This window comes from Crocodylus siamensis, chromosome 2, assembly GCF_052110815.1.
Source record: "Crocodylus siamensis isolate JL-2025a chromosome 2, ASM5211081v1, whole genome shotgun sequence".
In the NCBI taxonomy this organism is placed as follows: domain Eukaryota; kingdom Metazoa; phylum Chordata; order Crocodylia; family Crocodylidae; genus Crocodylus; species Crocodylus siamensis.
The window spans coordinates 61549905-61574840 of record NC_143396.1 but is presented as its reverse complement, the minus strand read 5'-3'; the positions used below and the strand labels follow the sequence as shown (position 1 = coordinate 61574840).

Here is a 24936-nt window from a genome sequence, read left to right as displayed (position 1 = left end):
CCCAATCTCGCTTGCCATGACTTCGATCTTATCCCAGTGGTGGGGTTTGACTATCGGTGCTTCTTGTCCAGGGGACGCAGGATGACAACTTTCTGCAAGGCTCCACCTCCCCTCTACCTCGCCCTTACACCCCACCTTGCTGAATGTTGACGGTCTTTGGCCACGTCCCTCCGATAGTTGGGGCTTGGTGCCCTTTTCTTAGTACACTATAGGAGTCAGGCTAAAGGCTCCACCCCTTCTCCCCCTTCCTCCTAACAGCTATACCTCACAACCTCTCCAAAAGTGGGTAACAAAAACAAAGGAAAACACAAAGTATATCACTGGCAGAGAAACATCAGTGACAAAGGGATGCCCTTTGCCCCCTTATATGCCTATTCCTGCAGCCTGCCCTATTGCCACCAGCTGCAGCCTCTAAGGCCCTTGACCTGCCTAGACTCGGTCTGGGGTCAGCCTCCTGTATTCTTGGTGGATCCCCTTGGTGCGTCTCCCCATGGCTCTAGGAGAGGCAATTCTGTATGGTCATTGCCCGTCTTCTATCGCCTTTCCCGCATCTGGTGCCCTTCAGCCTCCACTAGGAGTACCTCCATGGGGCTGTCTGAGCCCTCTGTGATCCCACCTGATCCGGTGATCTGGCTTCTGCCACCTCGTCTGATCCTTTGTGGGCACCTCCAGGTCTCAATGTTCTCCAGCCCTCTTCTGCGTCTGCATCTCGGCTCTGCCTTCTTGCCTCCTGCCTTGTTGCCAGCAGAAACCTCCTCCTGCAAGGTCTCGCTCTCTCCACCAGGGCTGCAGGCTGCAAACCCCCGCAGTGCTCCACTCCGAGGGGACCCTGAGAGTGCTTCCCCCTCCGGCGCTCCTGCTGGTCTCCTCCCACTCTCCTTGCACACGACTCCTTTTAACTCCCCTGACCAGTTCCTGCAGCTGCTGCCATTAGCTGGCCGCAACTTTATAAAAATGTGGCTAATGAGCCGCTCGGGTCCCACCACCACTTTTGGTTTCATCACGGTTCTAGCTAAAGGTAAGAACCTTTCTGTTTGCTTCTCTTTTCTTTCTCTTCTTTCTCCACCCCGTTCCTGCTGCCTTGATTCCCCCTGGGCTCCCCGGGGTTTTCCCCTTGGTTGCTCCCTGGGACAATACATATATTTTTATTTTGGTAGGTTCCCATCAGCATGTTTGTCCCAATGTAGGCTACGTGTTTTATAATCACGGTCAGTGTTGGCAGCATTTAATCAACTTTACACTTGGATTCCATTACTGAGCAGTTCAACAATAGGCAATATATCTAATGTGACTTCCTTGTATGCAATTCTTAGACTTAGGCAATACCTATATTGGGGCTAGTTTTCTGAAATGCCCTATACTAGTTAAAAACTATAAATTCAGGGATTTATACTACTAAATAAAATCAACTATACCAGTAAAAGGCCTTTTTACTAACATAACCAGGGCTAGCCTTATGGTAGCATAACAGAGTATTCACCTCAGCCCTTGTGAAGTGTGTGGCACAGCCCATTGAAACCCAACTGAAGAATTTTAAAACTATAAGGCAACAATACATTTGAAAATATTTTAAAAAAAGAATTAATAAAGAACTACCTAAGATCAAATATGAGCCCAGAATCATTTAATAGTTTAAGTTATTCCTCAGCTAACAGATCAGTATGCTAGTGTCCTGTGTTTAAATGATCTTACATTTTACTTTTTTCCTGGACCCTGCAATTTGTAACACCATCTCTGAATATAAGTGCATCTGAACTAGGACTCTTTCTAGAGTTGTTTTGTCAGCCAGGGGTGGGAATTTTTGCACATTTTTAGATAGCAGAGCTGTATTGTGGTCAGTAGAGAAAAGAAGAAGGGTCATAGCTTTTCCCTTTTATCATGACATCCCACCACCATAAGTGACACTCTAATCTCTTGCCTGGCACAAATGCTTGGAAAAAGATTGTGACTTTCATCTATGCAGATACACATGGGATTTCAGGACCCTTCTTTGCTCATGCTCAAATTAAACTCAAGAGATGCATCAATTTTAATTCTGGAAAGGGCGATTTAATGACAATGTTGACTTCTTGTATATTACAGGCTTTAGATTTTTCATTCATTTACCAATATATTGTTCATGACTAGAGTATAATTACCTAGAAGGCATCCACAGGGTTGATTTAAAGAAATCCAAAGATGGAGAATTCAACATTTTTCTTGACTCTACAGTTTCTGGCAGCTAATCACCTTTCCTGTTCAATACTTTCACCTATTTGTAAGCAGATTTTTTCTGACTTTAGCTTCCAGACATTAGTTCTTTTTATGACCTCCTCTGCTAGATTAGATCCAAATCTTATTTTGTCATGGCATGGAGAAATATGAAAAACACATTTCTAACATCATCTAAACAATTTACCAATTACTGCTAGGTATACTTCACTGGAGATTTATTGTGTTAAAGAGATTTTCCCTTATTTAGATTTAAGTTAAAAGGCATTTCTTGAATTATTCTGAACTAACCATTTGATTTTCTGTATTACAATATAGCGTTAGACTACTCTGTTCTGAAAAATGTCTCCCACTATTTTATAAGAAGATACTCATTTTACAGTAGAAACGTAACTAATGATGATACACTTCTGCACTCTGTACTTAAGATCTAAGTCCTGTATCCAGCACTGGCAGATCCTTAGGAAGTAAGGTGAGAGTAGAGGTGTGCAAAATGGGCCCTATTCAAATTGGATTCAGATTCAGCCTGAATCAGGGACAGTGATTCAATTTGTTGATTTGGATCACTGTCCCAATTTGATTTGGCCAAATCCAAATCTGAAGATTCAATGCTGATTTGGAGAATCAGTGATTTGGCCAGTGTGTGTATGTGTGTGTGTGTGTGTGTGTGTGTGTGTGTGTGTGTGTGTGTGGTGGGGGGGGTCTAACCCAGTGCACTCTCCTAGGCTTTCGTAGATTGGATTGCACTGTCTGACATTATAATGGTATTTACCGATTCTCACCTGCCACATCTTGATCAATAAATGACATTATAAGTCAGGAGGTGTCAGTAATTATCTACCATTGTAATAGCTGGCAATCTACCTTGTGGGAGAGGATCATCTAAGTACACCCTTTGCATACCCTTTTACTTTCTTTTGTTTATTTTGTGAGGTGTCTAAGTGCCGACCATCAATTAGCAATTATAGCCTTATGTCATTCAAGTCTGGTTTACAGTGTCCTTTATTTATCAATATTCAAACTTACATCTATTATTGTCCTGCTATTTGCAAGACTATCTTTACTTCTTTACATCAATTAAGCCTTAACATCAACTTAAACAGAATCCTGCTCAGATATAAATTCAACTTAGCCGATTTCCTATGCATTTGTGGTACCATAGTTAAGGAACAAATGCAAAAAGAAGCCTTCCCCACCCCCCAAGTTTCTCCCTGTAAACAAAGCAGCTCAGTATAACTGCTTTCACAATGGAGAGGTCTTATAGTATTTAAGAAGGATGAAGCTGTACAGTTTTACATACATTTTTAAAAGGTAGTACAGAAATTACCCTGCAGAAACCTGGAGAAATTAATAATGAATAATATTCTTCCTCTGGTTTTTGGAATACTTGTACAGAATTCTGTAGTAGAAATGAGATTATAAGAAGTCAGTCTGGCCCTTTAAAAAGGAAATTGGCTCTTTTGAGGAAACCCAGCTTTGGGGTATTTGATAATGAGGGGAGCATCTCACTGGGATCTCAAAACCCCAAAGGAAAGAGCAGAAAGGTAGCAAACTATGAGGGAATAATTTGCCAGCAGGAGGCAAGCTGTGAGCAAAGCAACTTTATTACAGGGAAGGGCCAGGCTGCTGTGCTGGGGGCAGTGCCAATGGGCTTGTCTAGATGCCTAGGTGCAAGCAGCATGGTTTGATTTTGTTTGTTGATTTGTTAAAGCTTGGTTGCTGCTTAAAGGCTGTGTTTTAGTCGGAGAACTGCCTGAAGAACTCTTCAGGGAGCAAAATCTGCCTGCAGAAACCAGCAAGTTAGGCAACTCAGTTACAGTGGAAAAAACCTATAGAAAAATTGTAAGTTTCTAATAAAATCTATGGTTCTTGTCCATCTGACATGGTTTTTGCTGCAATGATGAATGTTCCTCAAGAAATAGTTAAAAGCAATGTTGAAGCATAAGTTTAAGCATTTTTTCTGCATTGGAGGCTTAAAGTTTGTTCTATTGTATTTGTTTATTTAGCAGGGAGGAGTATGTCTATATTGATATTAAGGCAGAATGGAGGGTGCAGCTACGTACTTCTCTCTACTGGTATTAAAATTGACTATGAGGTTGCCCTAAATCAATCCAAGCTATATAAGCTATCCTTGCTATTTGTATCATATCTTGCCATAAGTATCATACCATATGATCATACATTTTGTATGGGTTAATGGCATCACACATTAATGTACGTGAGTTTTGTGGTTTAAAATGAGTTTTCATTGTTGTAAACTAAGCTACATCCCAATGTAGTTTAGTTTGCAATTTTGCAACTCGGAATGCTACAGGTATTAGCCAGCTCATCCCTCAGCTACAGAAGAAGTGGGCAGGCTCCACAGAAAAAAAGGATCGGGCCCCTTGCCACTTTTGTCTTCAGATGGCTCCTGCAGCTGGCAGAATACCTGGGGCCACTCAGGAAGGTGGCAGGAGGGTGGCTGGGTGTGCTGGTGGCTGGAGAAGGTAGCGGGGACAGTGCACAGGGTGCTGGAAACCCGGGCAGGCTCAGGGAAACTAGTAGCCCACCTGGGCTGCTGTGCACCCCGTGCATCATCCCTGCTGCTTTCTCCAGCTGCCAGCACACCCAGCTGCCCTCCTGCTGCCTCCCTGCACTGCCCCAGAGACAAGCCAGCCCATTCCTAGGAGCTCCCAGGTGTCCTGCCAGCCTCAGGAGATTGCTGAAGACAGAAGTGGAAAGGGGCCCAATCCTTTTTTTCTGTGGAGCCTTCCCACCTCTTCTGTAGCTGGGGGATGAGCTGACAAATGGCTGCAATGTTCCAAGTTGCAACATTGCAAACTGAACTACATCGGGATGTAGTTTAGTTTGCAATAATGTAAACTCATTTTTAACCCCCAAAACTCACATACGTGTAATGTGTGATGCTTAAGGTTCTGAGCATTCTGGGTCCGTCCCATTAAGAATGTGAGGACTGGCTTTAGTACTTTGGTGAATCTAGACCTGATGCCTACAAAGGCTGTACACTGCTTTGGCATCATATCCTAATGAAATATCTTATTATTTTCCATATGAATAACAAGGAACATTCTTCTTGAATTCATAATCTTTTCCCAGGGTGCTTTCAGAGCAATTCACAATAAAACAGATGTGAATTAAGTTGCAGTTAAGGTTTAAAATATACAGCATATGTTGATTTTGAAACCTATACCATACAAAAACAATTCAAATTATGAAATCAATCACATCATTTTCGTCTTAATCAGAATAACACTTGAGTCTGTAATGAAATTGATATCTTGAAAGAAATATTAGCTTTCTTTTTATGTGTTATCATTCCCAGGAAACTGCATACACATTTACTTGCTGATAATTCAAATTAATTATGAGTAGACTTTTTAAGAAGTTATGTTTTCTTCACTTTCTTCACTTCATTATAGTTTGATCAAAAGTTTGGTAGAGTTTTCTTTTTAATAAAGTGGGGATAGATTCTCTGGTTACTACAGAATTAGATTTTTATGTCTGAAATTATTCAGAAACTGATTTAAGATGTGATGAAACCTCTTCAGCTTGCAGTCATCTAGTGTACACTGTGGTAAATTTTGACCTTGTCATGTGGAGACAGTTGAATTATGATTCCGCTTCTGTGAAAAATGATATGTCTACAATATTAGATTAATTTCCTGTAAACTTCACCATTTCACATTACCAAACCTTGTAAATGTCATCTTTATCAATCATCATGAAATATTTTGATGTTGCTTATTCAGTAATTCTCATTTCATTTTCAGCTTTTCTGAAGTGTGGATTATTTCCCTATAAGATCACCCCCCCCCTTTAAAGTTCTGCATTTTATTAGTTTTTTTGTAAGAATACACAATAATTCTTGAAAAGTTAATAACCATAGCTTGGTTTCATTGAAAATTAGTTGACAGTGCCTCTTCCTTCAAGAAACCTGGATTTCTTTATGTTCATGTTTATGGGTAAAAAACACAAGGTATTTGTTTTTGTTGATGTTAAAGCAGTAACAGAAGGTTATAAAAGAAGTTCAAAGCTAAATCTAAAGTTCTATCCTTTAACTAACTGGTATCCCATCTTTAACTCATCCTATCACTTCATATCCTAAAGCATAGAACTTTGATCTAGGGAACATGGAGGAAAAACAGAGTGAGTTATGGATTAAGAGACAAGCTATTGAAGGTAAATATCAGGTTTTTAAAAATGAGGGCCTACAGTTATGGTCTTCAGTTCATATGTACATATTCCTATCTGTATGAAAAATGAAGTGAAAATGTGTACTGGTGAATCAGATAATCAGACACATAAGAAAAATATCATACTACTCAGAATTTGTATAAATTATGAAAGACAAATCTTTTAATCCATTTTAATCCATTCTTCTAAAATTAAAAAGTATTGTTATACATTACAGTTGATATAATATTGTGATATTATATTTTATATCTAGGAACCCATTATTATAATTAAAACTAGATTCTGATTCCTTAGTTTTATTCATATGATGGTATCTCAGCCCACAATTTTGCTCTACTAGCTAATGATCATCCTTTATTGTCTTTTTTGCAAAATATTCAATCAGTTTTTCTTTTTACCTTACCTTGTTGAATGTTATTCTAATTTTTATCGCTGTGTCCACACAAGCACGGCAGTGCGATATGTGGCACCGCAGACCCAACTGTGCTGCCACATAAAAACTGGCTGGCTGGAAACATACTTTGGCTGCTGGTCTGGTTCCAGGATGCAGGAGGGACAGAGCTTCAGTTTCCCTGGCACCGAGAACCCCAGGTAAGGCTGCTGTTTATGAAACAAACAAACAAGACAGAATCAAACCCTTTTCAAAAGTGTGGTGTTTTTATAAAATTATTTTCAGTTTAGTTTTTTAAATTTATCTTTTTCCAGAAAACAATTTTTACTGATAATTTTATATAAGTAAAGTCATAAAACTGACATTTTGTTGGCTTTTATTTCAGGTTTTTTCAAGAAAAAACTGATTTTATAATAATAAATGGAAAATAAAAATGCTCTTAAAATTACAAAAGCGACTATTTTATATTTTGATTGGCTTGAATCAAAAATACTCAGGAGTGAATATTCAAATGTCTTCCTTCCTTCCTTACAGGTTTCTTCAAAATAATAGGTTCTTATGTTCTATATGGGTCAGAAGATGGAAATATGACCTCCCTTGATAATTCAAAATGTAACAATAAACATTAATATTTACACAAAAATGATAAGGCATTTCTCTCCCAAGCTGAAATTTTGTGACTGAATGAATGCATACAGAACATGTAACCAAATCCAACAAAATACATTCTAAGAAAATCATGATGATTTGATTATGAATGTATAACTTTCATTGATTTTAGTGGGAGATTCTGTAAGTGTATAGTGAACTTGGCAGAGACCTAAGCATTACTAATGCACTATTAAAATGATCAGTGTAGCATTTTTTTTCTCCTGTCACAGTTCTAAGACTTTTGTATTTTTTCAGTAGATGGATTGATTCAGAAATTTGAATTTGATGAAGAATGCATTGCATTTAAGAGCTTGTCTAACTTTTATCCCAACCACATAGCTGGTCCAATAAAGAGCTCACTCCCCCAAAATTCTTGCCTCTTGCATAAATCCTGGAGCATCACAACTAAAATATTACTCTAACACTTTTTAAATCACATGCATTTTAATTCAATTTTATTAATGTTTCTATGATAAGAAATGCTTTTGAAATGAAAATCTTATAGTTTGAGTATTGAAACACAGCCATAGTTCTTTATACATTTTTAATAATAAATTGATATTTCCAGGAAAATACTAGGTTTTTACTGAATCAGTACATTCATGGTGTTATAGTTCACATTTTAAGTTGAAAGGTAAAGAAGAATGGTTGAAAGGAAGATTTTCAGCATAAAGAATAGGAATCACAAAGGCTCTTTTGAACCTCCAGTTCAAACTTACTGACTTTCAAAAACTGACTCTTTAGAACCAGCATCTTCAAATCCCTGAAGACTTCACACAACGGTAAAACTTTCTGTATGGGGAAAAAATCTAGCCCAGTATAATAGGAATGACACCCACAGGTCATGAAGAATGACTCTTATGTCATGACTGTCCATGTTAAAGTTAGGCAGAAGGCAGGATAGAGGTGCACTTTATAGACTAACTGAATCAGAGATGCATCAGCTTTCATTTGCAGGGTCAAGTCTTGCATTTTCACATCTAAAATGTATTTATGTTCCAACTTGAAACCAAAGGTGCAATTAAGTGAAATAGTAAAGCGTATAAAGTGGAGTTTTTTTTCAGTTCTCTGCTCCTTCTCAGTATTGCTATTTGGAGACTACTGCATCAAAATGGAGCCTGAATTACAGTGCAGAACAAGAGAACTGTGCTATTATGATGCTCTTTTTTCCAATCAGGTACCTAAAAAAGGTCTATTCTACATGTCAGTTTAAGAAGAATTTGGCACAGCTGCAGGGTGTCTTTATTCCTGGAAAGCATTTTTGGGGGTGATATCTTTTATTGGACTAACTGCATGGTTGGGATAAAATTAGACAAGGTTGCAAAAACAATGCATTCTTCTTTACAACCTGAAGCTGGTCCTGAAGAAGAATGCTTCTCTTTTGAGTTTGTCCAGCTTTATCCCAACTGTGTAGTTGCTCCAATAAAGGGTATCACCCTTCCTTTCCCCTTGCATAATTTATGGACCATCAAGGCTCCAACATCATTCTAACTCTACTTCACACTCATTCCTGTCATTTTACCAGTATGTGTGTACAAGTGAATTGCTGTAAAAAGATAACTGCTCTAGCAATTTGCAGTGGTAAACTAATCTTAAGGGTGAAGTGTGTCTTATGAAGTGCTCAGCACCTCCATCCTACATTAACTATATAGGAAGTCATAAGTAGGCAGCTCTCTCATGCTAAATCAGTTGTCTTGGGCTAAAACCAGAAGTGAAGTTTTTCCTGGGTCTGATTTTCCTGGGCTTGGATTTCCACCAAAACACCTGTGGGATAGCCATACACATGCAACTTGAATGGGCATTAACTCACATTAACTCTGATTATCCCAGGGGGAAAAACTATTTTAGTTCTTCACAGATACTTAAAAAGGGACAATGGACTTGTACATCTGTAGGATCCTTGAATAAAAGGCTTTGTCCCGGGAGATAGCCCATGTCTGCTTTTAGCCTCAGTGGATTACTCAGGTTTCTGCTTTGTAAAGGGATTTGAGATAATGTGGGTTATAATTCAGTAACACATTTAAACACATGCTTAAATCAATCTCTATTTGGAAAACAAATTAAGGATGGTTGAACTCTTATTGCTTTCCAAGGGACTTAAACTCATATTAAAAGTTAAGTGTATGATTAAGTAATCTCCTGACCAAGGATGTGTTCTCAATCAAAGCTTTAATTTGAAAACTGCTACATGATGTTTTCCTTTGTAGCTTTATAATATATCCTATTACAATTCAAAGCCTAGAACATGCACAGAACACAATTCTATAAGCTTTATTAGCATTCCTGTCTTTGCAATAATTTGTACATAGTGCTGAAGTAATGATGCATCACGAGTTCTATAAATGATATCTGATCATATCTAATATAATCAGAGATTCAAAACTGTATAAAAATCAATAATACATTAAGTCTTTAGCTATAATAAGCAAAGCTGGCCTCTGAATGGCTGGCTGTCCTCTTTACCTAGCTGTGAACGAATAAAAAAAAAATCTATTATTATGACATATGAAGTAGCAAAGGGGAAATCCATTTCCATCTTCTTCTAGTTATGTTAAATCCTGTAGAAAATCTATATAACAGTCTGTGTCTGAAATGATTAAAAAATCAATAGCACACTTCTTTGAGAATTGTGTTTTGATAACCTTTCTACAAGTACTGTTCTGGACATCCTTCACCACTTGCCCAGTTGCATTATCTGTAATTGTCTTTTAATAGACTGAGACTAAATTATTAGAAAAGAATTGCATCACCAGGGAGTAAGGGTTGTCAGATACTACTGAGATGTAATACATCAAATGCTGTTGTGTATGGCCTTATCTCATAGGCTGTTTGTTTTTAGGAGACATATTAAGAAAAGAGTTTTTGACCCTTATAACCTAGTCTAGTTCAGAATAGGTAAAATAATGAGCCCAAAACAACATGCAGTTCCATAGACCTAATGAATCAATGGCAACATCGACATATTGGATAAAGAGTTTATGACCTGAAACGGAGATAATGGAAACTTTCTTTCAAGTCAAGCATGTATTCTGTTGCCCCAAAATTAATTAAAAAGTTTGCTGCTAGGAAAGTGTGTTCACATTTACTGTGGTGATGCTAGACATTTACTGACTTCTTCCAAAGTACTTTTGGTCTTTTGCAAATGCGTAGAGGTAGTAGTTACATTGTCATCTAATAGTCTTGACTCAAGTTTCTACTTCTGACTATGCAATTTACTCTCTGTCTCTGCTGAGTAAAGAATTTAATATTTCCATGCCTCAGGTTCCTTTCTGTTTAATACAGGTGGTTGGTAGAACTATCTGTAAGTTTGACAAGATTTACTGTGTGTATAAAGCTTCAAGATCCCTCACTTAAAGTAATGAAAGAAGTACACATTTTTATACATTATTATTTTATATAATTTATTTACATTATGGCATGTAATTATTACAGACATGCCTATGATAAGTTAAAATTAAAAGGGGAAATAAAGGGTGGCTGCAAACTTCATCAAGAGATTCAGCCTAAACTTCCCTGGAGATTTAAAAACAAATTTAGTCAGGACCTTTTGTCCTATACAAAAACTTCTGTACCTAGCTGGATGGAGTACAGCATTACATAATTCCAGAAGAAGAACCACAGGTTCTGCTTCTCAAAGTGATTTGCCTGATAGTGAAAAAGTGGAGGAAACACCTCCCCCCCATCACATTTCTGTCTTTTTAGGGGTTGCTTAAACTGCTGAGGATATAGCAGAAGCAATCCTTGAGCTCAAGGAAAAGCAGAAATAACACAGCTAGAGAAGGGGGAGTGGGGTGCGTATTATTTGCTTTGAAGATTGGAGTAGGAGTGCAATGGTACTGGCCACTCCTGTGATCCAGGAATTTTCTTTCTGATGCTGGCAGAATGGTTCATAGTAAGGATGTGAGTATGTTGGTGTAGGGAAGAGAGCAGTGGAGTCACAATACTGGATATATGTTTAATCTCCTTTTAAGAGGAGCTATGGCAATCATTTGCTGGGAGTGGAGTTGCCCTTTTTTCTAGGCAACAGCAAACTTATTTCCTTTATACGCACAGAGACTGAGCTCTCTTCCCCCTATTCTCCTGTATGTGCAGAATATATAGGAAATTTGCTTTGTTGTTACTGTATGTGGGTGCACTGGAGGGGAAAGTTTTCATACAATTTCACCACTCCCCAGTGCACCTTTGCAATATAAGGTACGATTTAGCCTTTTGAAATGATTTCTAAGCCTCTAGCTAATTTTTATGTTACTGTGCTCACTACACTGTTCTTTACTGATGGCACACTCTATAAATGTTTCCCTTTGGCATGTATGACACTCATAATTTTAAAAAGAAATGGCATGAGAGAATATTTCTTGTATGGACAATCATTGTGAAATAAATGCAATAGGAAATACAATGGCTGATCCTCCAGGATTTCACCCATGAAGCAGGTAGCCTAAAATGCTGGTAGCTTAGAGGTCTCAAATGTTCAAAGTCTGAATCAAAAGAAAGAAATACATTTGGAGGTTTTCAGACTGAAGATTCAAGCAGTCATGCTTTCTGTTTTCTCAGAGAATTGCTTCCTAATTTAACATTCATTCATCAAGTAAATTCATTACTTTGAGTTCTTGAACCCCAGGTTGTTGGTAACATCAGACTAAAAGGTAATTATATGGAGAGCTGAAAAAAACAATGAACATATTTCTTGAACAACCTCTGGGTTCTTTTTTTTTTTGGTAAAACACCCATTTATACAATCCTGATAAGAACAGCTTTATTACTTGACTGCATGAAATATTTCTACCTCAGAGCCAGGAGAAGTAACTGACAATTCTGCCACTGACTTGATCTTTCAAGACACAGTGCAAAAATCTGCATGTGTTTCTAGACCTTTGGGGAAAATAAATTTGGTTGCCTGTAGTTTTTTGGATATTTTGATAGTTTGTATTAATTTATGATGGATTGAAAGTATAGTGGTTCATAAAAAATGAATGAGTGAAATCCTGGATCTGCTAAAATGAATGAGAATTTCCTATTGACTTAATCCTACCCAAGTTTTCATCAGTTATACCACTTTCCAGATGCAAGCATAATGATTTAGGAAAGCAAGGAAGCAAGAGAATTGCAATCATAATATTAGGTCTGCAGAAGGCCCTTTTGCAAAGGTCACAAAGTGATTGTGTTTCTGTTGTCATTAGAAATTTGAACTTGTCTTAAATATGTACACCGTCTTTTAATATGGATTAGGTAATTCATGTCGGAAATACATGGTATTGGAAATATAGATTGCAAAGTACATTGTATAGTATTTGTTTTATTATTTCATGCATCAATCACACACAAGAAAAAAAGGAAAAGGCCTATCTTTGATATTCTAAGAAAGATACAGTATAGAGTGTACATAGTTTATGAGGCCAATAGAAAATATCTTGAAAATTGAAAATCAATCCAGAGCTTACAAAGAAGTTTTGACTAACCTTGTGGGATCTTTTGCTTGCCTTTTCTTTAGATACTAGAGTCAAGAATAATGAGAGAAGCATTTAGCACAAGTTTGATTTATGTTTCCATTTATTTTCCTATTGGAAAGGATGGATGTGGGCTGCAAATAGAATAAAATTTGCAGAATTAAGTCTGAGGTTAGCAGCGCAGCCAAAAGTTTTAAAAACACTCTCCCCTGAACATGATCAGCTTTTTTATTCAGCATTATGCTGTAGCCTATGTTGACTTTGCATTTTTAGCAGCTGTTATAGATGTTGCCTTTCTAGGAGAGGGGATGAAGTTTTCTTACATGGTGTATACTACCCAAGTTCAACTGGAACAACAAAATAACCAGTGATTTTAAAATATAAAGTAAGGTAGATAAGGTAAAATAATAGAACATGTAGACTTTCCTACAGTAGTCATGTTGAATGGAAAGCGCCCCCCTCCACCCCACTAAGGCATATCTAACTGCAGAACCTCTGGAATAAACACAATGAGAACTACTCTGTTGACTTTGTTAGAACTTGAATTATGCTTCTAACCCCTACTCAGGCTGAACTACACATATGCCCCAATGAAGATGCATTAATGTGTATTAGCATAATTTAATGTGCATTATGGACATGTGTAAACACATGCATGACCTTAATGTGCATGAAAAATGGTGAAATCAGGCTAATCATGCCTTAATTTGATAGCTGCGCTGGAAGTACCTTGTGGAAGTACTAAAGCATGGCACAATAAATATCCTTACTCTGCTGTGTGTATAAAGGTAGATTTCGCTGCTGTAAACCCATGTTATCACTGCGTCACTGTAGTGTGCCATACGGCGATGAAAGTGTTGCTACATTGCTGTAGGGCAAGATATAGATGTGCCCATTAACACATGTGTAGACATGACCCAACACTATTTTTAGTGCTGGGTTTGCTCAGCCACTATAGGCACATGGCAGGTCTGCAGGGACTTGGCACTGACTTTAGTACCAAGTGCCTACATGTGTAGACACCTGCCAAAAATTGTTTAATGGGCATTAAATTTAATTATGCTTAAATGCACATGTAGACATGACCATTAACTACTATTAGTTAAGGCTTTGGTCATTGGCTTAACTGGGACTATTCATGTGGATAAGTGCTACTCAAGAAGACAAGTGGTTGAAGATTCAAGGACTCTTCCTGGAACTATATTAGGATTTAAATGGGATAAACACAGAAATCCAGATTTATAAATGGTTTTAGATTTTTATAGAATTAGTTTTTAATTAAAATTAATTTCTTATTTCTTTGAATGTTTATGTCTTTAATAATTGCATAGTAGTCACCAGACAAAAAACAAATACCACATAGGTGCCAAAGTTATTCCCTATGTTAAGAATAAGAAAAATAGATCTTCAAGTATCACTGTACAGAGAGAACTGGCAAGTTACAATTTCATAATGATGACTACCATATTTTAGATTCTTGTAGCAATAGGAATAATCTCAGGATTATTTCTGGGGTACTTTTTCCAATGACTAATATAAAAAGCTGAAAAAGTTCAGAGATCAGAGCCCAGGACATCTCCCTTTCACATGAATGCTGTAAATGTTAGGCAACAAAGTCACGTTCCTTCTTGCTTGATTTCCTGTGTTTTAATTAGAAGAATGATCCCTGTTTAGTTAGTTCAAAGAATGTCTATAGATATGTACTTCCTAGATTGGATTTGAATCTCTGGACCTGACTACATCTTTTGCTACCCTCACTCAGATGCCTAAGCTCCAGAGAATGATGGGATTCCAGATGCACCTCTCTGTCTAGAGAGGTGGTTAGCTGTCTTAGTGTGTAGTCCAATAGAAGGTTGGGCGGAGTTTCATCTTAGGACGCATCCACATATGCAGGCATGTGGACTTGCAGCAGCTCAAATAGGAGTGGCACAAATTTGTGCCAGGGATTTTTGCCTCAGTGCACATGCCTGGACATGCACTCTAGTGTGGGGCAAGTTGTATCACTTGGGGCAAAATGACTCTGAACAGCTCCTCCCAGATCTGCAGCCAGAGCCTGGTGCTGGCCACATCAGTATAAAAACCTGCTCTGTGCTGGCCCCAGCAGCATAAAGAGCTGCCCTGGCAAGCAGCTCAGGGCTGCTTGCTCTCAGGAGCTTCTGGGGGCATAACTGGGGCACCCCAGTGGCTGAGTCTATACTCCACCCTCATGCCACTGGGGACCTCAGCTAGTGGCTCCTCCATGAAGCCATTGCCATGGGCATGTATGTGGCAAGCTTCATGGACACCCCTGTCTCCTGCCCCTTCTGCAGGCAGAGGGAGACCATTGTGCACATGACGCTCAAGTGTCCCCTCAGGTACGCTTATTTTCACGTTTTGACCCTCTGACCCACACAACACTCCTATCCTGTTTTTTTCATTACTTGTCCCAAGCATTTAGTTGTTCCATTCATCCATTAGCTCTTGTTAAAAAAGGCTACTAGTTAGCCAGGTGGGCCTTGCTCATGCTAATCAGATGGAAAAATAGACAGGAGCTCCTGGGGGCATAGCTGGGGCACCTCAGTGGCTGAATCTGTAATCCACCCTCATTCCACAAGTCACTGGAGACCTCAGCTGGCAGCTCCTCCATGGAACTATTGTCACAGGCATGTATATGGTGAGTTTTACTGACACCCGAGCCTCCTGTCTCTTCAGCGGGCAGAGGGAGACCTTGGCACACATGAAGCTCAAGTACACCAGGCTGCAGCCCTTCCACTTCTGGAACCTCTTTCTGAGGTTCTGGATGAACTTTATGCCCCACCTTTTTATTTTTGGACACCCCATTTCTAGCACCACCAAGTCCCAGGACCTCCTGGTCCACCTCCTCCTGGCTCTGGCCAAGTGGGCCCTGTACATAACCAGGAAGGAGGGTGGAAGGTGAACAGTGATCACTTTCCTCTCACTGGTCCACACATGCCTCCAAGCAGAGCACCACTGAGCAGTGTCCACAGGCTCCTTGAACACCTTTGAGGACTGGGGGGCTCTGCTTGGTGTCCCCCTCAGAAGCACTCATTTACATGTTTTGACCATTTGACCCTCATGGCACTCCTGTCCTGTTTTTTGCCTTTGTTATCCCAAGAATTTTGTTGTTCCATTCATCCATTAGCTCCTGTACAGCAGGGACTACTAGTTAGCTGGGTGGGCCTTAGAGTTCATGGTAATTGAATGGACAAATAGACAGGAGCTTCTGGAGCCCAGCCAATTGGTATCTGGGGACACTAGCCCCTTGTGCCAGCTGGATTGCTGAAGCAGACCTAACTTAGCATTCCCTATACCTTCTACCCACTGCAGCAGTCTGGCAGTGGGGGCTGCTTCCTGGATATGACCTACTGCCACCTGTGCCAGCATGTGGTCCCAAGGCCACCCTCCTGCCTGGACAGGGACCACACGGCCACAGAAGAGGCATCTGCACCTCTGGGCCAGCTGTGCTGTGGCTGGACATCTGGCCCTTATGCAACACTGCTGCATTCATGCCCTGCCCTGCCATCTGGGCAGCTATCACCTGGAAGATGTTCTCAGTGTGGTGGCCTGTTTTGGACTGTCAAAGTATGTCCTCCTGGCCACAAGTGGCTAGGAGGTCAGCCACCTCATTTGCCCACCAGCTAGGTCCTGGGTGCCAGCCATGAACAGGCTCCTCTGTCTGGGTCCTGCCACTTGCCTCAGTAACAGGTAGCCTGGTGTTCCCTATTTAAAAACTGCAAATTCTCTGATTAAAAAATATTTCAAATTCACTCTCAAATTCAAACATTCTTCCACATTTAAAACAAAAGACCTGTGTGTGTGTGTGTGTGTGTGTGTGTGTGTGTGTGTGTGTGTAGAGAGAGAGTTGGTCAATGTTTCATTGATATATTTACAATTTCTAAGCAATTGGAAGCCTACCAGTGTCTCTATCATCACAATAATATACACTCTAAATATCTATATGCTTTGATGTTTACTTTTGGCTTTCTTATTGTAAAAAATTAGAGCTCCTCCCTGACCCCTTCAGTAACCAGGATGTGAGGACAGCTGCCCTGCAGCCACAGCTCCTGCCAGCAGGTCTCATCCCATCTGGCAGCTGGGCATGTGATAGGAGGGATGTAAGGTTTGCGGGAGTGGGGTGGGAAGAAATGGTGGGTGTAGGGGTGGTGTGGGGTGTGCTGGTGGGTTTGGGGGGATGTGGGGTTTGCAGGAGGAGGATGGGGGATATGGGGGTGGTGTGGGGTGTGTGAGTGGGTGTGGCATTTGCTGACCCTCAGGGAGAATGTGCCCCGCTGGCCTGATGTGACCCTGCCCAGCCCGCCCAGCTAGCGCTCTCCTTTGGACAGGAGCTGCAGGTGCCAGAGCTGCTCATTCCAGTCCTGTGCAAAGGCGCACTAGCAGGCCATGCTGGGCTGAGTCAGGTTGGGTCTGGGCCCATTCTCCCTGCATGGGTCCAGCAGCACTGCTGCTGACATGGCCTGGGTTGTGCTGCAAGGAACAAGTGGGGTGACCATGTGGCAGCTCCCCCACAAACCTAACATAGCTTACATATTTCCCACACCCCCTGCCACTACCACACACCCTACACCCACAAATCCTCCCAGAAACCACACAGGATAACAGAGCATCCTTGGAAGAACCACCTCCAGTTTGCCTTAGGGCATGGTCCTGGACCATGTCTTGCCCTGCTTTTTTTCTGTGGATTATTTTTTGATACCTGGATCTCTAGGTATCTAATTTAGAGTCAACGTTGCAAATATACAGTGGGGGAACATTTTTTGTTCCCAGCATGCCTCTTGTGGAATCTCAAACTGATTTGAGATGCATATGGTTCAGTGAAGTATGAACCAGTATGAAGTAAAGTATGAACCTTACAGGCTAACTGGTTCAGTGAAGTATGAACCTTTGTAGAAAAACACCTACTTTTCCAGATACTATCAGATCAAATAGCATCAACTGTGAGTCATATAAATAGCAGTTATGGGTGCAACACAAGTACCTAGTATGGATGGTATCCTAGAAAAAGACACATGGTCCATGTCCCGACAAGCACAGCTGTGTTATGTGGTGCCACAAACATCTGCAGCACCACATACTGCACAGTCAGATGTACTCTTCACTGCGAGGGAGCGCTGCCCAAGCGTGCACTGCTCCTCTTTTTTCTTTTCCCCTGCAGTATTTTTCTAACCCCCAGATATCCAGGAGTCAAAAAAACCTGTGGAAAAAAGGTGGAACAATGTGTACTGCTCAAAAGTGGATATGTGCTATGGCTGCCAGCCAGGCTCAGCACAGCAGAATCACTACTGCTACAGTTCTGGGAGGCCCCACAGGACCCCAGGTAAGGCTTCTGGGACCAGCTCAGTGCTGGCCTCAGCCTCCCGTACCCCACCTGGAGTAACCTGCCGTGCACCAAAGTGCACGTGGCACAGGCATTCCCTGGGGACAAGTAGCAGTGGCACAAGGTGTACCGTTGCTACTTGTCCCTGGGGAACCAAACATCCATGCCACATGTGGATGCAGCCATAGATGTCTTTTGGTGAAGTGGAGGCAAAGAAAAAGGAGGAAAAATAGAAGAAGAGAAAAGGTTAGAGCTGTAGGCAAGAAATAAATACAAACACATTGAAGAATATAAATTTTAACTAATCAGAGAACAATGAGTGATCAGTAGAGGAATTAAAAAGTGGGAGGGATGGGGTCAAAAAGACAGGTCAAAAAGGTTATTTTAACAGCTATTCAGACAGTAAATGAAGGCAAGGTGGATGACAACAAGATCAGTAATGGAGTGACTGAGTAGTTAGGATAGGACTAAGGTGGATAGGATTTGGGTAAGTGATTTCACTGCATGGTTGGAGAGACATGTGCCAAGAATAGAAATGATACAATATTGCTACAGCTTCATTGTGAGAGGAATCAATAATATCCAGGTTGGAGCTTTGAGTGACTGGTAAGACACGGGTGTTGTCAGTTGTGAAGGATAAAAGTATAGCCATAGAAAAAAAAGTTAGGCTTAGACTGATAGTTATACTGAAGTAAAAGTGAAATGGCATGATGGGTCTAAGAACTACTGCTATCCATTGGCAGATGACAGAACAAGGAGCAAAGGTTTCAAGCTGCAGCAAGGGAAGTTTAGGTTAGCTGTTAGGAAAAACTCTCGTTATGAGGACAATAAAAGACTGGTACAGGTTACCCAGAGAACTTGTGCAGTCTCTGTCCTCGGAGGTTTTTAAGACTCAACTAGACAAAGCCTTGGCTGGGATGATCTAGTTGGGGACAGTCCTACTTTGAGCAGGGGTTTGGACTAGAAGACCTCCTGAGGTCCCTTCTAATTCTAATTTTCTGTGATTCTATGATCATCAAATTATCTCTTAAGTAGAAGGGAACATATATAAGTGCAGTGTATAGCTGTAAGTTTTGTATGATTACTACTATCCTAAAAGCAGAATGGTTTCTGGTTTTCCCTGATAAAAATGTGCAAATTCTCTGATAAAAAGAATCATAAATTATCTGATAAACCTCCCAAAATCCATAATTAAAAGTAAAGCTACCCCCCCCCCCACCAGCCGTACTGGTACCACTCACTCACCCCACAGCCCCTCTAACCCAGCTGGTCCCCTTTACTCCCCACAACAGCACCCCAACCCTACTGGTGCCCCTTACTCATGACACAGCCCCCCCTAGCCCTGCTGGAGGGGGGCCCCCAGCTGCCAGGGCTCAGGGGCCAGGGACCCAGGTCAGCAGCCCCCTGTCCCTGACACAAGGCAGAGGCTGTAGCAGAAGAAGGAGCATGGAGCCATCTCTCCCACTGCTCTCTGCCTGCTGAGGGCTTTGGCAGGGTTGGAGCTGTCTCCCAGCAGCAGTACTCACTCCTGGGGAGTAAAGGGGAGCTGCATCCCCCAGGTCTGTACAGGGGAGAGGGGTGGGGCAGGGGTGTGCTCCAGGCTCATGCTCCCCACCTGGCTGCCCCCCCTCCACAGGCCCCTGCAGCACAGTGTGTGAGACCTGGCATGGCAGAGCACAGCAGGCGGTGCTGTGAGCTCCACGCTGCCCTGGCAATGTTTCCTCTGCATGCAGGGGTAGCAGTGAAGGGTACAACCGTGCACCGCTGCCCATACTACCTGTGTGCATAGGGGAACTGTCACTAGGGCAGCATGGAGCTCACAGGGTCAAGCACTTTCCTGCACAGCCCCGCTCTGGCCTGCTGTACCAGGTTGCACACGCTGCACTGCAGAGGCCCTGGGGGAGCATGGGCGCACAGTGTGCAGCTGCCTTGCCCCTGCCCCGTGCACAGACCTGGGGTGTGCGGGTCCCCCTACCCCCCAGGAGGGCACACTGCAGTGGAGAACTGGCCCAAACCCCCAAACAAGCCACCTGTGCCTGTCCTGCTCCCTGCCAGGGCTCTGAGGCTGCATATTGCAGCCCTGGACCCCAAGTCCCACACACTGCCCAGCAGCTGCAGCCCCAGTCCCAATCCTTCCCAACTCCCTCCCTATGGGGGCCCCATCCCCCCTCACTTATTGGCAGGAGCTGCTGTCCAGGCTGCCTGGGGCCATGTGCATGCACACGCCCCCTTCCTGACCACCCTGCTCCTGCTCCCTCCCATTCCCGTGCAAGGTGGAAATATGCTAGCCCACAGAGGGTTCACTGCAAAACTACACAATCCACAGGTTTCTCTCACAGCACAATCACTCAAATATACTCATTTCACCTCACATGTTTTCCTGCCAAAATATGGGCACCACTAAGCATGCTCAGCAGTGATAATTAGGGCATCACTTGATTAAGGTTCAAGAGTTCAGCTCTTCCAGAAACCTCTGGGTCTGAACTCCACTGAAGCAACTCAAAACAGGAACAATTCTGGGAATTTGTCCCTTACACATTTCCTTATTAAATGAGCTTCATAAGTAACTTATGATAGATGAAAGGAAGTCATATCTCTTTGGGCCCTGCCACTTGTTCAAATTAAAGCTGGATAGAAATTGTTTATAGAGTTGTTACACATTTTCAAGCAATAACTTTATAGCTGGTTTGCTCTTTTTATAGTCATTTTTTAATTGTGTGATAATTACTTTGCACATGTGCCTGGTCTAAATTTATTGTGTGATTAACCAGTTAATTGTATGAAAATTGCTTTGCGCTTCCGGCTGGTGTTACTTTGCACCTGTGGCCAGTCTAAATTCATTGTGTGATTAACCATTTAATTGCGTAATATATGTAATGCATAGCAGGAGGCTTTAACTGCTATGTTTCTGTCCATCTCACTGCAGATTCAGAGGATGCCTATTTGAACTCTAAGACCAGAAAAATGCCAAATCTGTTCAATCAAACTTCTAGAAATGAAATATGAAGGATTTTATTGTGTTTTTTCTAGATATGTATTTTGTAAAAGGTGTGTTTTTAATGAGCATGAAGTCCCTAAGTGTTATAATTATTTGGACCATTTTTAAATCTGTTGAATTCTAAATAGTCAGAAGGGCATCAGTTTGTGCCAGGTCTACCTTCATTATCAGAAGGACTAAAGAAGGATTTTTTTTTCTTTTTTTCAAAAGACGTGAGAATTGAAAGAATGCTGTATAAGCCCTAACATTATGATTTGCCTGTACCTGGAGAATCATCATGCCCTTTAATTATTACTTATTACTCTAGAATCATGATATTTATTTTTACGTACTCACAACTTTCTCAGAATCTCTAATTTGTAGACTCCCTCCTTTCTCTGACTGATCACATAAGTTTGCCACAGGAGTTTGATGGTAGTTTGTCAGGAGTTTGATGGTAGCTAGACAGCTAATCCCTTTCCTCCAGTCTCCGAATCACACCTTATTAAACTATTTCTCTCTGCCTCTTGTCATTTTAGGGTTTGTCACATTTATCAAGGAAGAGAAAACTGGAAACAAATCTGAAACAGACTTGCATGCAAAGGCCAATACTTTGACCTTTAGCACATGAACAATACCTAAATCCATTATTTGACTTGAACTTTAGTCACCTAAGATTAAAATAATTGCTGAGATTAGTAAACTGCTTTTAAAAAGACTGGACTCTGGAGGAGAATTCAAAGCCCAGGACTACCATTAAAGAATTAAATCACATCATAATATAAAGATGGAGTACTGTGGAATTCCAGAGGGAGCTGTGAACCAGGTGTTCAGCTGTTAACTCTTAAGTGCTGCACACCACCTCTCCATTGTCAACTCTTTGAAAAATTCCATTTATAAAGCTTACTGATGTCAATAATCTTTGCATCCCTTGAAGCAGGGACAGAACACCACATAACAGTACACACCATGTAATTAGGAGATGGCCCAATTTGATTATTAAGCTATGTATATAATAGGGTGAATTAAGAAGTGAGGTCAAGATTCAGGGTACTAATATATTGTCTATTTATTAAGTGTCTGTACTCTATTCAGAAGAAGGTAAAATCCATGCCTTAAGGTACTTTGCTGTCATGCTTATGATTAATGAATGTGGCAATCACATGGACTTGGAAAGCTCTCAGTTGCAGAATCTACATTGCTTCTTAAAATAAATTCTCATCGATTATAAGCTTTTGCAAGATTTGCAGCATAGCTGTTCCTTTTGCAAACGTATCTTGTCTAAAATAATTGTTAATAGAAATCTTTAGGAACAGTAAGAAATTCTACTAAATTCTGTAAATGACTTGGTTGATAAATCATTTTGTTTCTTTATAACTCATTACTATATATTTATGATTGCTTGATCTCCTTGGACACTGAGAGAGCTCAGCATTTAGGGTGCCTGTAAATGTGCGGGACATCTGCTTCAATTCACTATTATTAAAGTGTGGAATAGACTGGACTAATTAGCATGATTCAGCAGCCTTAGTGTTTTGTGTATTCGGTTTGTCGAACAAACATTAGTTCAAGTGCCCCCACTGCCATTTTGAAGTGTGGGACACTGGCTACAAGTGATCTGCGAGTGCTTCAATTACAGCGGCTTTAATTATAGCACCCCCCCCAGCCCTGGAACACATATAAAGATGCCCTGAAATTCTATTTTAGAGGCCTTTACCTGTTAGTAGAGAATCCCTTGCCAATGTGTAGTATCTAATAGGCAGCAGTCTAGGTTCGCTTACTCTTTGTTTATATTCACTAATTCTACAGATTTAACTCGACTGTTAGGTTAAAATTAGACTCCATGACAACTGTAATTGTAACTCTGGTCCCTTTCTTCCTATGGCCGACTTGATTCCTTTTTCTGTCTGATGAATTCTGGAGACGGACCATTTACTATATTTGCTGCAGTTTTTCTAATGTACAAACAAAAGATGAATAAACATGTTATATAATAAAAGGCAGATTCAGTAATGAAATAAAATCTCTCATTTCATTGATTGGCAGGGCTAAGAGCTATCATAGAATATTTGATCTCCATTTTTTTTACTGACTCCGACTAGGAATTCTAAAGAGCATTATAAATGGATATCTAGTATTTGTATCTGAATCATAACTGTATTTGTTCTGAGGGAACTAGATCTCATTTGTATACTTTTTTTTTGCATTATGGACAAATTAGTTAACCTGTTAATTAAGAGGTATCTACCTCTTGCCCTACTAACACAATTGCAACTTTACATGACCTTTAGATTAAAAATACATAGACAAATGCTGGAGGGTAAAGGAAAAGAAACGACCTACAGGAAAATCTTGGCCTTGTGAAAGATAGTTCTATCTTTGTCTTCAGAGGAACCAAGATTCCCAAGTGTGGAACTGTGGTAGCATAATGTTCACTCGCACATCTCCTATTTTTTCTTAGCTTGGAAAAAAGAGACTGGGGACAAACCATTTACTATATTTGCTGGAGTTTTTCTAAATGGGAGGTGAAGGAAGGGAAGGGAGCACTAGGCTAATGGATTATTTTCTTTAACAAGACACTGGGCATATATATCTACGTGAGATGTTTATTGAGGAGTAGACTAATCATTAGTTCCAAAATAAATGTCTTGCATCTACAGATGCAGGGCTATTAGGCTGCAGTCAACTAATTAACTCCACAGCAGGACAGTACCTGTAAATACAAGTACTACCCTGCTGTGGATTTTTTTACTCCACAGCACTACACTTGCAGATGCTGCAAGGGCTGGCTGAGGCACAACGGTGCTTCAATGCAGGGGTTGCCTGCTGGCTAGCCCTGCACTGGAGCACACTTGTGCCCCAGCCAGCCCCTCCACAGCACGATGAGCTGGGCACGAGCAGTCCCAGGCTGGCAGGCTGACCCCTGGTGCCCCCTGCCAGCTGGGTCTGTTCTAACCTGACTCAACATGCAGTAACCCTGGGCACATATTTGAACAGTGTGCCTGGGAGCAATAAATTCTGGTGCAATAAGCAAAAAATTAGGTTTTGAAGACTATTCTGAAGATGGTCTAGCTTTTGTTCAACTCTATACAGAAACAGCACTGTGTTGTAAATATTTTAGAGATGGATGCATTTTGAAAGTTGCTTTGTTCAGTTATCTTTCACAATAAACTAAGTATTCTACATGTATTAATCCCACTTGCATACATAATCCAGAGTAAAAACAAATTAATGTAATTTAGTTCAGAATTGGAGCTAAGCAGGCATCACAGATATGGTATTCAAACTGATCAAAATTTAAATGAAGAAAGATATCAAAGCTCCTATTCATGAAACAGTGATATGGCAAAAACTTGACGCTTGTTGTGCTAAAAGACTGGAAACCTATCTGATTGAATTTAATGAGAGAGATTTCTTTAAAAGAGAACAACCTTTAAAAAATTCAGCCAAGCATGCTGTCTTCAGAGCAATTTGATGGATGTTTATGCAGTTAGCCAAAGTCTGTTTAATCATCAAGGAAACCTTGCTTTCATCTTTCCCTGGTTAATGAATTGTCTGGCAGATAATTATATCACTCTTAAGGTTAAACATGGGATTCTGCTTCTCTTTTCTGTTGGTGTAGATTGTGGTCCAAAATATGAGGCTCTCTTTGTTTGGTTGCTTTGGTGCTTTACTAACAATGCTAGAGGGTGGAGAATCTAAAAGCTGGAATAGGAAACAAATTAGTTTG

General features: G+C 40.7%; 1 pseudogene; it reads left to right on the top strand.

Moving 5' to 3' along the window:
• The first annotated feature begins 585 nt into the window (after positions 1 to 585).
• LOC149870321 (uncharacterized) overlaps positions 586 to 24936 on the top strand; it is a 175975-nt pseudogene continuing 151624 nt past the window's right edge.